Here is a 16338-nt window from a genome sequence, read left to right as displayed (position 1 = left end):
AACAAAAGGGTCTTTGTTTTTTTCATCTTTTTCTAACTCAGAAGACACCGCCTTCAGTTGGTGCTCCAGCATGCACAACAATGGGGTAGCTTTTCCCAAATTACAGTCCTCCTTGCTGACTTCACGCGTGAAGACCTCAAAAGGATGAAGCATTTCTGTCATGCTTTTAACTATGTCCCATTGCGCCGCATCCATCCTCAGGTCCTTCTGAGCTGTACCCTGTTTTAAGAAATAGTGATCGAGTACCGTATACTGCTCATACAGACGCTCAAGCATGTAGAAGGTTGAGTTCCAACGTGTTGACACCTACTGGATGAGTGCTTTCACTGGCATTCGACGTTGATGTAGCAGGCTCCTCAGATGCTTCTAGGCCTTAAAAGAATGGCTGAAATGGTTGCGCATTTTTCGGCAGGTGGCCATTACCTCGCACGCTGGACTGTCTTTATCACTCAAGAATTTTTGAACTACCAGGTTGATACAGTGCGCCAAACACGGCACTCTGAAATAGTCACCCAGCGCCATGGCCTTAACTACATTGGCACCATTATCCGTGGAAACATAACCAATCTGGCGTTTTTTTGGGGACAGCCAGTGAAAGACCTTTTTGTTAAACTTGTCCAAAATGTTTCGTGCTGTGTGACGTTTCTCCAAGCCAAACATGGCTAGTGTTGCATGTTTCCGAGCAGCTTTAAAAACTTGGTCCGGGTCAACACCTGCGTTTAGCTTTGCTTTAACCTCTGAAAAAGAGACCCAGTGTGCAGTGATGCACATGTAATCAGCGCCTGCGCCACTGGTCCACATGTCTGTTGTCAGATGTATAGTGTGAACAGCACTCTTCTGCAAAGCTGCCCCAATCACCTCCAGCACATGTTCATGTAGTGCTGGAACCGCAATTCGGGCAAAATAGAACCAGCTAGGAACCTTCCATTTAGGGCAGAGCGCTGCCACTAATTCTAGAAAACCTACCGCTTCTACAAAAGAAAAAGGGAGAAGGTCCAGAGCTAGCATTTTAGCCAGCTTAGTGTTATACAGACGCGTCAGTGGGTGGTTGCGTTCATATGGCGCATCTGAACAAAACATGGTTCTAATGTTGCCCTGGACCAAGCATTTACGGGATGATAATGACTTTGTTGACCCAATTTTGCTCGCTGGTGAACTTTTTCGCATTGGTGTTTCACTCGCTCCAACACTCTTAGTGTGCCTCACATGGGGTGTGCTGCTGACAGGGGTACTGGGTGTAAGTGAAGTGTTTGACACGTCTTCTTCCTCCTCGTCATCATCAGATGAAACATCAACGTTTTCTTGACTTCGAATTCGGGCTTCCTTGATCTCCTTCAGGTGCGCAAACCATTGGACAGCGTGCTGTCTCCTAAGATGACCTCCCTGGCCTCCGGTACCATAGTTGGTACCAAACTTACCACGACTAACTGCAATCTTACAAATGCTACAAATGGCGAACTTTTCCCTTTTTGGGCAAACAGTAAAGAAGTCCCAAACTGGGGACTTGAATTGTCTGTGGGGGCCGGAGGAGGCGGCGATACTGGTGGTGGTGGTCATGCTGCTATTGCCAGATGAAGTGGAGGATGTGGATTGCCGAACTTTAGTACGTTGTGCACTTTCACCGCCACTAATTAAGGTCGAGGTGGATGGAGGTCCCTTCTTGCGAGAAAGAAATATGGAAGCAGTACGAGTTGGTGTACTACTTAACTCAAATGATTGTGGTGTTTCCACTGCCTCCTCGTCGACAACATCATCATAATCACGCTCAGCAGCTCTTCGGGCTAGGGTCAAAATGTCTGTTTGCTACATGCCCGCTGGGGCTGCAGTGATCTTTATGATGACTGGGTCGTCGTTGTCAGAGTCTTCATCAGTAGCAGTATCCGCCACTTCTTGTTGAGCCTCATCACACTCCATAACTCTGAGACTTTGGATGAGCTTCCTTTTACGCTTAACTACCTTTGTCAGATCATGGTGTGCCTCACTCTCAGACGGCAGTGGTGCTGGTTCCCAATTTTGATCCGTATCATCAGAAGGAGGTGTGCTTGAAAAAGATGTAGACACCACCCTTGATCTCTTCCTTGCTAGGGGTGTGGAAGACAATGAATGATCATCAGGAGGAGTGGCTTCCTCAAATGATACCTCGCCTTGATTGTCGATTTCCTGATGTGCCCCTACTTCGGGAGGAACAACTATTGTGGGCACTTGTGACCCTCCATGCACCTCTGCTTGCGCATCTCCTTGCGCTGCCTCTCCTTCCACATGTACTTGGGCTTGTACTTGCACATGTGGTTTTTGTTGCGGCTGTGGTTGTTCAACACTCGTCAGATGAGTTACAACAACCTGTGTTGATTGAGGGACATTGCTGCTACTTTCTTGCGATGAGCCAACATCACTGGTCGATGGTGATTGAACAACTAGACTAAGTGCCTCTGCAGCAGTGAAGGGCTTGGACTTAAGTTGGCGTGGTGGTGGTGGTGGCACTGAGCCCAATGGAGCGGGGGTGCTGCTCCCAGCTTGGTCCCCAGCAGATCCCGCTGCTGCTGCAGGCATACTTTTTTTTTTACTCCCAAAAAAAGGGGCGGCCGGCACACCAGTCTCCTTGGTAACTTGCTTCTTCTGCTCCTTACTGGCAACTTTCTTGCTAGAGGAGCTACGGGTAACTTTTTTTGGGGCCATCTTCTTCAGAGCAGGTCAGAACAGCAGGCAGCAGTTGCTCGAGTTGCAGAGTTGTCTGTGTCCAGACCTGACGTCGCGTGACGTTATGCTGCACACACACACCGCTGCAGGACTTCTTCCTGGCACTGGTGGTTCTCTTGAGTCTTGTGCACCTAAAAGCAATGGAAGACAGAGGAACATCAGTTCAGTTATACACCCCAAAAAATCGAAAAACACAGAAAAATCAGCACAATCCCATGCCATCCATGATGTTTACATTCAAGACACCCCACAGAAAGACTAGGCCCATGCAACACTCACTACCCCTGGGCATAAAGGTTGAAAGTTAAGCAAAATGGTTGCAGACCTAAGAACACTGCCTGCATTCAAAATGTCCGCCTGCCTCCCAGCACATGGCCAGGGCCTGCCTGTTGCAGCACTCAAAATGGCCCCCACCCACATGGCCAGTCCCCATGAACACCCCAAAAAAATCGAAAACCACACAAAAATCAGCACAATCCCAAGCCGTCCATGGCCTCAATGATGTTTCAATTCAAGAAGACACCCCACAGAAAGACTAGGCCCATGCAACACTCACCACCCCTGGGCAAAGGGCCCCACCAGCAGCCACAAAAAAACGACAAAAACCACAAAAATCTGCACAATCCCAGCCCATCCATGGCCTCAATGGTGTTTAAATTCAAGAAGATACCCCACAGAAAGACTAGGCCCATGCAACACTCACCACCCCTGAGCAAAGGTCCCCACCAGCAGCCCCAAAAAACCACAAAAAACCACAAAATTCAGCACAATCCCAGCCCATCCATGGCCTCAATGGTGTTTAAATTCAAGAAGACACCCCACCGAAAGACTAGGCCCATGCACCACTCACTACCCCTGGGCATAATGGATGAAAAGTAGGCAAAATAAGTGCAGGCCTCAGACACTGACTCTCTTCAAAATGGCCCCTTGCACGCCAAGCACATGTTGCCTGCTGTACCAGCACTCAAGATGGCCACCACCACCACCCACATGGCCAGTCCACATCAACAGTACACCCCAAAAAAACCGAAAAACACCAAAAAATCACCACAATCCAATGCCATCCAGGATGTTTACATTAAAGAGAGTCAGACCCCACAGGCACACTCAGTCCATGCACCACTACCCCTGGGCAAAAGGCCACACCAGCAGCCCAAAAAAACCGACAAAAAACACAAAAATCAGCACAATCCCAGCCCATCCATGGCCTCAATGATGTTTAAATTCAAGAAGATACCCCACAGAAAGACTAGGCCCATGCAACACTCACCACCCCTGAGCAAAGGGCCCCACCAGCAGCCCCAAAAAACGACAAAAACCCCAAAATTCAGCACAATCCCAGCCCATCCTTGGCCTCAATGGTGTTTAAATTCAAGAAGACACCCCACAGAAAGACTAGGCCCATGCACCACTCACTACCCCTGGGCATAATGGATGAAAAGTAGGCAAAATAAGTGCAGGCCTCAGACACTGCCTCTCTTCAAAATGGCCCCTTGCACCCCAAGCACATGTTGCCTGTACCAGCACTCAAGATGGCCACCATCACAACCCACATGGCCAGTCCACATCAACAGTACACCCCCAAAAAACCAAAAAACACCCAAAAATCACCACAATCCAATGCCATCCAGGATGTTTACATTAAAGAGAGTGAGACCCCACAGGCACACTCAGTCCATGCACCACTACCACTGGGCAAAAGGCCACACAAGCAGCCCCAAAAAACGACAAAAACCACAAAAATCAGCACAATCCCAGCCCATCCATGGCCTCAATGATGTTTAAATTCAAGAAGACACCCCACAGAAAGACTAGGCCCATGCAACACTCACCACCCCTGGGCAAAGGGCCCCACCAGCAGCAGATTTCTTGTGCAGAATTGCAAAATCTCTATTTCGCGAGTGCGAGATTGTTCCTGTCCGCCGCAACTATGTGTTCGCAATTGCGAACTCTCGCGAGGTGTGCTCTGCAAGGTGGCAAGCCGCGATTACGTATTCGCGGGCGCCAAACTCCCGCGGGATCCCGCAGCAAGATCCAAAATGGTGCAGCACTCGCAAAATATGATCCAGAAAAACAACTCGGCAAACGCTTAATGACGGAAAGTGAACGCTGTGCACCACGCCGCGCGCCGCAATATTGTATCACCAAGCAAAAAATCCGCCGCGAGCGACTTCACGGATTTTCGACAAATTCGCGAGAGTTCGCGGATTGCGAATTTGCCAAAAATCCGCAAAATCCGCGAGCGGAACGGATTTTACGCCCATGCTTAAGCATGACGAAAGAGTAGTGACAGTGTGACGGGACAGAGACAGCGACGGTAAGAGAGACAAAGTGAGGGAACGGAAGTGAGAAACTGTGAGGACAGACGGACTGAGAGAAGGAGTGAGAGGAGTGAAGTAAATGAGTAAGGGAATGAGTGAGGGAGCGAAGGAAGGGAACAGAACATAAGGGAAGTAAAGCAAGGGGGACTGAAAGAAGTTGAATGTGGTAGGAGAGTAAGGGAAAGAGGAGTAAACATGGAGGATAAAAATAAGTGAGGGAAGCAGAGTAAGGAAACAGGAGTGAGGTAGGGTGAGAAAATAGTAGTGAGGTTAAAGCAAAGGGTGATGACAAACTATATTTTTTTAGTCACACTTACCATATAATTAATGTAACTTTAATTACATTTTTTACTACACTTTGTATCTGTGAAAGAGAGAAGAAAAAATAAGTTATAATTAGTAAAATATATATTTTAAAATAAAAGATACAAGTGAAGAGGTTAAAAAATCATAACAGTGTATTAAGAAATAAAGTACGAGTGAAAGACACAGAAAGGGAAATAAAGTAATGTAGAAGGACAAAAAGAGGGTAAAAGAAATAGAAGGAGAGCAAATTACTAAGAGTAAGGCATATACATTCACTGACAGAGAGGAAGAGATGAAGAGAGAAATGAACTGAAGGTAAGAAAGATACTAAAAGAATGTGAGTTAGCAAAACTAAATCAGGAAACAGGAGTAAGTAAAAAGAGAATGACTGAGAGGGAAAGGAGTCTGATTGAGGATGCATTTAGAAGAATGAGGAATGGAAGATAACTGAGAGTAAGTGAAGGGGAGTCATGGAGTGAAGGGATGAAGGGAGAGAGGATAATATAGAAGGATTGAGGGAAAAGGAGTGAGGAAGTTAGTAGACAGAGAGACTAAGGGAAGTGGAGTACAATGAGTGAGGAAAGGAAAATGAGTAAGGGAGCAAAAGAAGGAAAGAGAGGAGAAGAGGACTAAAGCAGTGGTACTGAGAGAAAGTGATTCGGTGATGAAAGTAAAGAAAAGGACTCTGAAAGATAGGAAATGAGGGGTAGTAATGGAACCGGACTAAAAGAAATGGGGTGAAGAACGATGAGAGAGGAGCAGTGAAGTTGTTGTAAGAGAAATGATAGAAGGTAGATAAACACAAGTGAACATAACACAAGGAGAGTGAGAGACTGAGGACATAGAGGTAGTGAACGGAAAATAGAGAGAAGAGGTCAAAAGAAAGGAGCAAACAAAGATAAGGGAGGGAGAGTGGGTGAGTTATAGTGACAGAGTGTGACAATACTGGTGAGTGAGTAAAGAGGAATTACTAAAAGAGCAAAGGAGGAAAAGAGGGAAAAGGGAAGTAAAGCAGAGAGACTGAAAGCTGAAAAGTGGTGCAAGGGAGAGAGGGGATGCAGACAGTTGAAATGGGAATGAGGGGTTGTGAAAGAAGTGGAGTAAAGAAACGGGGGTGAAACAGAGTGAGAGGAAGACAGTGTGAGTGAGTAAAGAGAGCTGAAAGAGGGTGGAAAAAAGAAAGTGAGTGTGAGACAATGGAAATACAATTTAAATTACACAATACAAACTATAGAATAAATTGTACAACATGTTACATAGTTTATTTTTGCTGTTGTCAGAATATATTGAATTTCACTACAAATAGTGAGTTCAAACTACTCATCATATGACAGCGGGAAAAAAAACACAATCTAAAAGATTGTGTTTGAAAAAACCCATATACACTTACAAATCAGATATGTACACTAATCTTTGATTCACTTACTTTTCTTTTAAGCCAAATAGTACATCATGAAGGTCCTTTTCGTTGAAAAATACCCTGCTGTTCTCTAAAACTTCCATTTCATCGACTTTCTATAAGAAAAGCTCCAAGAACATGTGAAATATTTTTCAATGTTTTCATTTCCTTCTTGTGTTCAGTCATGACTCTTTGCTTATTCCTTCACTTTTCCATAAGGCCAAATAGTGTCAGATGTATTAGTATGTTTTAAATTACTCAAAACAAACTCTGAATTACCGTTTTCCCAACGTTCTGAAAGAAAAGCTCCTACAACATTTTCACAATGTTTAAATATTTATATTTCCATCTCTGGCTCACTGATATTCAACATTTCCTATAATACTGATATCACTTACTATGAGATCCATTTACAGTACCTATATGACAACTAGAATTTTTATATTATCTTGAACACTTGAACTCACAATATAATTTTAAACAGCAGACTAACTTTTATTAACTGCTCCCGTCTTCATAGGCCAATTACCTTTACTTAAATTTTGGTTGTAAAAACACTAGGTATGAATTTTTTAAGTCAAAAGGCAAACGTTGTTTGAAAGTCAAATGAGTATCATTACAGTTAGTCCAACCTTTTCGACATTTTAAATAAATTGTATAATGCCCTGATGTTGTTGAAGGACCGTCATGATAAATAATAGCTACAGTTGCAAAAGTTCTTCCTGAAATTGATAACTGAGAAGCCACGAAATTTTTAATAGAAGTTGTCAATTTAGTTTCATCAGGTCTACATCGTTGGAACATTAAAATGACATACTGACCATAATTTCGTATAAATAATGTGGACAGCATTGCAGACTTACATTGGGTACACATCATATTGTGATCAGCTGCTTTAACTAGATTATTAAAAGGCACTGATTTGCAGTCTGGTAAAGTCAAATATATAAATCTGTTGGTGTCTATTGTAGTACTACTTGATAAACTACAGTTGTCGCAGTCATGCTGCCATTGATAAGAAAGGCTAAAAAGATTTTTTATATCTACACCTTAATCTTCCAATACATCAAACATATACATTAAAAATTCCTGACAATCCTGCTGAATATTCTGTGAAAATTGATTTTGACCAGAACATATGTCTAAAAGATTTAGAATTTCTGAAACACTTTCTATTTTTGCTCTATCGCTGCTACATTTCTCAAACACAGAATTCAATAAATAGAAGAATGTTTGATCCCTATTTTCAACAATCTGTTCTTGTAAATTTTGAAGAAAAAAAACAACATTAACCACTACATTAGCATAGCAGTTGACACCAGAACTGTTTTCAACCTGAAATCCAACAACATCTTCAACAGAATCCTTTTTCTTTCTGCTTACAATTACAGTTTCATCTACTTTTTGTCTTTTTGCTACTACCTCACTGCAATTATTCTCATTTCTTCTTTTTCGGCCTACCACACGTTTTTCAAACAGAGGATATTGAGGCAAATGTGGAGCATACTCTCTTCTTAACCTATTGTATTCTTTAACACAATCTAGATCTGCACAAATCTTTGTTTCATCACACTCAATCAAGTACAATCCTGATAAAGTTCTGACTCGTGATAATGCCACATATGCCATACCCTCTTTAAACACAGAACTTCCAATGTTCACCAAAGCACTATCTACACTTAAACCTTGAGATTTATGAATTGTCACCGCATAAGCCAAACAAACAGGAAACTGTTTTCGGCGAACATGTAAGTCTTTCACAAGCAAAAATCTAGCTGAACAACGACAAATTTGTTCTATTTCGTCAATGCCATCAAATTTAATTTTTAAAATTTCAATTCCATCTCTATTTTTGTAATTCACAAAATCAACAACATGACCCATTTCTCCATTTACCAGACCTCTTTCAACATTTAAATTCCTTCTCAAAATGATACGACAATTTAAACACACATTCAGAGTCTTTTCAAAACCAGCAGTTTTAGATATACCCTTCTCTAATGAATCCAATTTTGATTTCAAATTTTCAGACAAAATAATTGTTGCTCCCATATGCTCTATTTTATCTATAGCTTCCAGTTTCACTATCTCTTCATTTTCTAACTTTAACATTTTTTGTTGAAGATGGAACATTCTTGCAGAGTTGGCATCAAACATATCCCAGATTTGTTCTCATTAATTTTCTTAAAAATATTCTCTGGAATAATGTTTTCATTTGGATACAAATTTGAAATTAATCGTGCAAGTAAAGATTCTTTCCCAATCTCACTTACTTTTCCGATTCTTACATCTTGTAGAATATTTTTATAATCTTCATCCTTTGCCTGGCGCATATTTTGAAGTAGTTCTGCATATTTGAAATTTAACCATATATTAACGTTTCCAATGCTTCCTAGGCACTTCCTGGTATCTTCATGCGTGACCATTTTAAACCCTGGTTGTCCTTTCACTGGAGTCAACTACAGTAGATCTTCAAAAACAATAATGTGTTTCCCTCCAAATAACACATCATACTCTGTTCTAAGAATTGCTTGCATTCTCAAATGCACAAAAGCAAGCATTAGATTTGAGACCATGCTTACTTCATCAATGATAAGAAGTTTCATTTTCTGCAGGACTCTGGAAACTTCAGAACACGCATCTCCAGATAGCTTGTGGTATTGCAATTTGTTATCATACTCAACTGGTAGCATCAGTAAACGATGTAAAGTAATCCCTTTAATGTTATGTGCTGCCAGCCCAGTTGGAGCGGTAACAACACAAGATAGCGGTGATTCAGTCCTTTTCTGCAGATAAGTTGCAATTGCTTTAATCAGAAAACTTTTTCCAGTTCCCGCTTCTCCACTCACGTACAGTCGGACAGGTTTCAATGATGTACATGAGCACTCTTTTTTCTCATGACTGAATCCATGTTCAATCTGTTCTGTGACTACGTCATATATCTGTTTCTGCTCAAGGTTAAGTTGTTTCATCAAATCTTCTAAGTTAACTACATCATCTTGAGCTTGTTCCATAGCTCTTTCCACCTCATCCGTGGCAGTGGCAGCTTCATTTTGGATAATTGGTCCTCCTAGTGGATCCTGACTCAATGAAGTAGAACTCTGACTGTCTTGAGAACTCTCTCTAGCAATCTCTACAGCAATTGTGGCTTCTTGCTCTATTTCTTCGTTCAACATTTGCAGATAATTTGGAAAAACAGGACATTCTATGGTATCCTTGGTTGCATTAAAAGAATCTTCGTAACAGAGAAAATCTCCAAGTAGTTCCTCTTCTGTACGCCATGGCTTAAACAGTTGCAAAAGAGCTAAATAGTAAAATTCCCTTTTCTCTGGATTTTCGCAACTCAATTTTCGATGATTAATCAAATGGTCTTTTCTCTGCTTTACTAGACATCCTTAACACCCAATGACAGCATATATTCCATTATTGATATCTTCTCTGATGTTCCTTTTATAAATATAGTTTTGCAGAACTTCATACAAACAACTGTTCTCAAGATGACTACTTCTATTTGGATAGTATGTATCCAACATGTTTGTCTTCAAAATATCTGTACTGTTTGGTTCTTTCTCTGCCAAATACTCAATTTCTTGTACAGATTTCAAAACTCGGTTTCGTGTTGTGACAAGACCTAGACTCGCCCAAATAATTGTTCTAGACTTGGCGTAGAGACTTGCTGATGATAACCGATCAGAACATTCATATGCTCCAATTTCTCGATGCGATAACATCTTCAGACTGAAACTGTATAATTTTTTACTTATACTCTTTTCATGTGAAATGTCCTCCCACATTTCCTTCAGTTCTGTCTTTTCTTTTTTTGTGATGTAAGACGTCACATATCGAGCCACAGCAATAGAGTTGTCAGCAACGAACTGAATATCCATGTTAGCATTCCACATGGACAAAATCACTGGGTTGTAGTCGTTGATGTACTTGGACTCTTCGTTTCTTTTTAAATTGTATGTATTTTTTGGTGATTTCCTCGTCACAGTATGTCGCAGAGAAGACATCAAAGTATTTACTCTTCCTTTAGAAATCACTGGTCGTGGAAACCCGAAATTACATTTTGTGTAGAACTTGTCCTTGTTTCTGAATTTTCGACGACAGTACTTTCCACAACGATGGGATTGAAAGCGTAAAACTTGTTGCCTTAAACTGTTCTCTTCGGTAGTTTTCGGAACAGCACATATTGAATACTTTTCAATGAAACTCATCACTGTCTCATCCGAATCTGTTCCAAATTTGGGTGCATATTTAATCCACAACAACATATGTATGTGAGGAGCACCTCTCGCTTGATACTCCTTTCTCCAAAATAAATCCAAAACCTCTCCAAGGGGAGGATTTGTTTTGTTCGTAATAAAAGACATCATAGCTTCAAATCTATGATTGAAATATCTGCATACATTCACTGGATCCAAAGAACACAGTTCTCCAGCTGTTTTGAATTCTATATTTTGTATGTTTCCGTTTGCCTCTTGCAGAAATTGAAGTAAGTCGTCCCATGCATACTCAGCACAGCTAAGAGTGAGGAACCATGTAGGAGTTCCTAAGTTTCTTAGCATACATTTCAATTCCCCATGGCGACGGAACCAAAACTCGTTTGTACCACGTTGACATGCCATGAGATTGATTAGCTGAGATTCCAAAATACTGTCTTGCAGATTGACTTTCTCCGTGAAGTCCCTCGCCGAAACATTTTGCAGATGTGGTCCACTTTTCAGTATATGGTTCACTGCATAAGAAAGCCCAGACAAGTCACTTTCATACAGTAGATGAAACAAATACGGAATGCATTGACGAAACCTTGGATCTTCAGCATATAATCTTAAAGTCCGGTATTCAGATGCAGGAATTTGAAGTGGTCGATCGTCATATTGTCCACCTTGACCTGTTGGAAATAACTGTGGAAAACAACAAGCTTTCAAACTTTCTTCCCATACACTAATGGGACTTCCTTGTGCTGCTTTCATTTGAAACAAGTCAATTGCATTCCCCATTACTTCTTTGGAATGCAAAGGATGAACAGTATAATGTTCATATATTTCTTCACTTCTAGACACAACAACTTTTTCAATTTGGCCGGCTGAACAATCACTGTCTTCTTCTGCCACTGTTTCCTCTGCTCCAACACATACATGTTTGTAGTACTCATTGTTTTTGACCAAATACAACGTTGCCTTTTTGACTTTCCTAACATCCACTAAATCTTGCCAGATTTTCTTACTCTTTGTCGGAACCCCATTAACTAGAATAACCAGAGGTTCCTCTTCCACTTTTTCTAGACCAATTGTATCAATAATTTTCTAGAAATCTAGAGGCAAATAAACAACTCTTCCCTTTAATCCTCTCTGTAAATCAGAAGGAGGCAATTTCCCTTTCTTAGGCTCCATGCGAACAATAGCCTGAAAAGGATGCACACATTGAATCAGAATAGACTCATAGGTATTTAAATCCATTAATTCAGAAGGAATGTCTACCAACTCCAGATTATTATGAACAGCTCCAGCAGGCATTCTGTTTTCATTTAATTTATTATAACAATATTTACAAATACGTTGATCGGAACCCAAATCAAAACAATTTTCTACCAACAAATAAGTTGCAAAATCCATCCACTCATTTTTATTCACCTTTTCCCTTTTTACATATAAATCAACTAATCTAGTCTGATGCTTATAATGAGTTCGTCGACAACACACACAACTAAAATTTGGCCTTTCACTTGATTTCACCTTAAACTTGGAAATTTCCTGGTCAAACTTTTCAGTACTTGAAATCTGTACATTATCTTCCACATTACCTTCTATTACTGTGTCAATTTCTACACTGTCCTCTTTTTCACCAAAGTAACTTAACTCAATTTCTTCACAAATGTTCTTCACATCTAATTCACTTCCATGCAAAAGAGCACTGTTTAACTGTTTAAGCTTAAGTGCTGGACTTTTTGCATAATACAACATTCTCACTAATTTCCTCATTTTAGTATGATGCACTGCTAAGATCCTAAAATGATGAAAAACACTCTGACATACTTTTCTAGAAAGACAAGCCATTGAATGCCCATGCAAACTTGTGTTTTCTCTCACTCTGCAAGGATCTAAGTCTGGCAACATCTTCATTTTCTGTTTTAGACTTTTCTTACTATATGTCCGTAAGAAATTATGAAGCAAATCCTGTCGCACACTACAAATACTGCTACACTTCCAAGTGTACACAGGACCCTTAGTACGTCTGCCTAAAACTTCATCAGCTAACACCTCCTCTGCATCTCTAGACACAAGTTTCTCTTTTTCAATCGGACAACCGTCTTTCACCTCATATGCTCGACCACTGGTGTCAACTGCATGCACCAAAACATTCTCCTGGAAGTAATTCTCCTCATTAAAAAATGGCTCACAACTTGAACTATGCATCCATTCTCCAGAAAAAACGTTACAAAAATTAGTCCGATGAATTATTCTCTTGCATCTACTATTTGATTTGAAAACATCAATTGCCTTGTTAAGTGTCCTAATTCTATTGATGACTAAAATAAATATTTTTTTCTTAACTTCAAAAGCCTGATCAACAATCTTCTCTACACTTTTCTTTTTCTTGTAAAAAGCAGCTCTCTGTTTACCTGTTTACCTTTCTGCACCCTGTTTCCATCTATTATACCCAATCGATTGAGGCCTGTCCATGGGGCACGGAGGAGGTGAGGCTTGTCCAAGTGTCAGAGGAGGTGAGTCCTCTCCACTGCACTCTTGGATACAGGCCTCACCTCCTCTGCACCCCTGGACATGCCTCACCTCATCTGCACAATCTACTTCCTAATCTGAGGAAACACAGGTGACATGACTGTGAAAGGTTCAAATATATCTATTTAATCTTGCAGACACTATTTATTCCTTCTCAAAAATGTAAAAGCTATTCATTTGCCCCAAAATTGTTTTTCCAATAACATTCAAGAAACAGAGCGCTCGTCCTATGTACAAGCATTCAATTAGTAAGCAGATTGTTCAGATGAGGTGAGGCCTGTCCAGGGGTGCAGAGGAGGTAAGTCCTGTGTCCAAGAGTGCTGTGGACAGGACACCTCCTCTGACCCCTATACAAGCCTCACCTCCTCCGTGCCCCCTGGACAGGCCTCAATCTATTGGGTAAAATAGATAGTAACAGTATGCAGATGAGGTGAGACCTGACCAGGAGTACAGATGAGGTCAGGCCTGTCCTGGGGAGCAGAGATGTTGAGGCCTGTGTCTAAGAGGGCAGTGGAATGAACTTCATGAAGCCTCTACCCCACTGCACTCTTAGACACAGGCCTCACCTCCTTTGCACCCCTGGACAGGCCTCTCTCCCACTACACTCATGAACACAGGCCTCATCTCCTCTGCACCCGTGGACAAGCTTCAACTCATCTGCAACCCTGAACAGGCCTCACCTCATCTACACCCCTGGACAGGCCTCACCTTATCTGCACCCTGTTACCATCTATTATACCCAATAGATTGAGGCCTGTCCAGGGGGCACGGATGAGGTGAGGCTTGTCCAAGTGTCAGAGGAGGTGAGTCCTCTCCACTTCACTCTTGGATACAGGCCTCACCTCCTCTGCACCCCTGGACATGCCTCACCTCATCTGCACAATCTACTTCCTAATCTGAGGAAACACAGGTGACATGACTGTGAAAGGTTCAAATATATCTATTTAATCTTGGGGACACTATTTATTCCTTCTCAAAAATGTAAAAGCTTTTCATTTGCCCCAAAATCGTTTTTCCAATAACATTCAAGAAACAGAGCGCTCGTCCTATGTACAAGCATTCAATTAGTAAGCAGATTGTGCAGATGAGGTGAGGCCTGTCCAGGGGTGCAGAGGAGGTAAGTCCTGTGTCCAAGAGTGCTGTGGACAGGACTCACCTCCTCTGACCCCTATACGAGCCTCACCTCCTCTGTGCCCCCTGGACAGGCCTCAATCTATTGGGTAAAATAGATAGTAACAGGATGCAGATGAGGTGAGACCTGACCAGGAGTACAGATGAGGTCAGACCTGTCCTGGGGAGGTGTTGAGGCCTGTGTGTAAGAGGGCAGTGGACTGGACTTCATGAAGCCTCTCCCCCACTGCACTCTTAGACACAGGCCCCACCTCCTTTCCTCTATCTTACAAATGTTGATACCAAGCATTATCAAAAAACATGACACATACCAACAAGAAAGAATCTCAATCTGCTTCCTAATCTAAGGTAACACAGGTGACATCATTGTGAAAAGTTGAAATATATTTATTTAATCATGCAGACACTATTTATTCTTTCTCAAAAATGTAAAAGGCATTCATTTGCCCCAAAATCGTTTTTTAAATAGGATTTAAGAAACAGAGCGCAGGTCCTATGTACAAGCATTCCATTTCACTACTGAAACCTCACTATTTTACAAAATACAATTCCTCTCTCTTGCAAACATTGATACCAAACATTATCAAAAACCATGACACAAACCAACAAGAAAAAAGCACAATCTGCTTCCTATTCTGAGATAACACAGGTGACATGATTGTGAAAGGTTCAAATATATTTATTTAATCATGCAGACACTATTTATTCCTTCTCAAAAATGTAAACGCCATTAATTTGCCCCAAAATCGTTTTTTAAATAACATTTAAGAAACAGTGCGCAGGTCCTATGTACAATCATTCAATTTCACTACTGAAACCTCACTATTTCACAAAATACTATTCCTCTATCTTGCAAATGTTGATACCAAGCATTATCAAAAAACATGACACAAACCAACAAGAAAGAATCTCAATCTGCTTCCTAATCTGAGGTAACACAGGTGACATCATTGTGAAAAGTTCAAATATATTTATTTAATCATGCAGACACTATTTATTCCTTCTCAAAAATGTAAAATTCATTCATTTGTCTCAAAATCGTTTTTTAAAAAACATTTTAGAAACAGAGCGCAGGTCCTATGAACAAGCATTCAATTTCACTACTGAAACCTCACTATTTCACAAAATACTATTCCTCTATCTTGTAAATGTTAATACCAAGCATTATCAAAAAACATGACACAAACCAACAAGAAAGAAGCTCAATCTGCTTCCTAATCTGAGTTAACACAGGTGACATCATTGTGAAAGGTTCAAATGTATTTCTTTAATCATGCAGACACTATTTATTCCTTCTCAAAAATGTAAAAGCCATTAATTTTCCCCAAAATCGTTTTTCACATCACATTTAAGAAACACGGCACAGGTCCTATGTACAAGCATTCCATGTCACTACTGAAACTTCACAATTTTACAAAATACAATTCCTCTATGCAGTAAAAACTTTTTACCAAGCATTATCAAAAACATGACACAAAGCAACATTAAAAAACCACAATTTGCTTCCAAATCTTCTCCATAGAGTATACAAGTCTCTATCTATATTAAATGAATCATTACTCACCTTTACAAATGCTTTGGGAGATTGAGAACAGTGTCAGACACACACACCAATATTTCTTTAGCAGAGCAAAAGGTATGTACTCCAGGCATTGCAACCATGAATGGCACAGAAAACCTCTAATTCTACACAGATATCCCTCATGTTAACCAATTAAAACTCTTCCCTCTCTATTTTCAA

This window comes from Lissotriton helveticus, chromosome 10 (genome assembly GCF_964261635.1).
Source record: "Lissotriton helveticus chromosome 10, aLisHel1.1, whole genome shotgun sequence".
In the NCBI taxonomy this organism is placed as follows: Eukaryota; Metazoa; Chordata; class Amphibia; order Caudata; family Salamandridae; genus Lissotriton; species Lissotriton helveticus.
Note: the sequence above shows the minus strand (reverse complement) of the source record.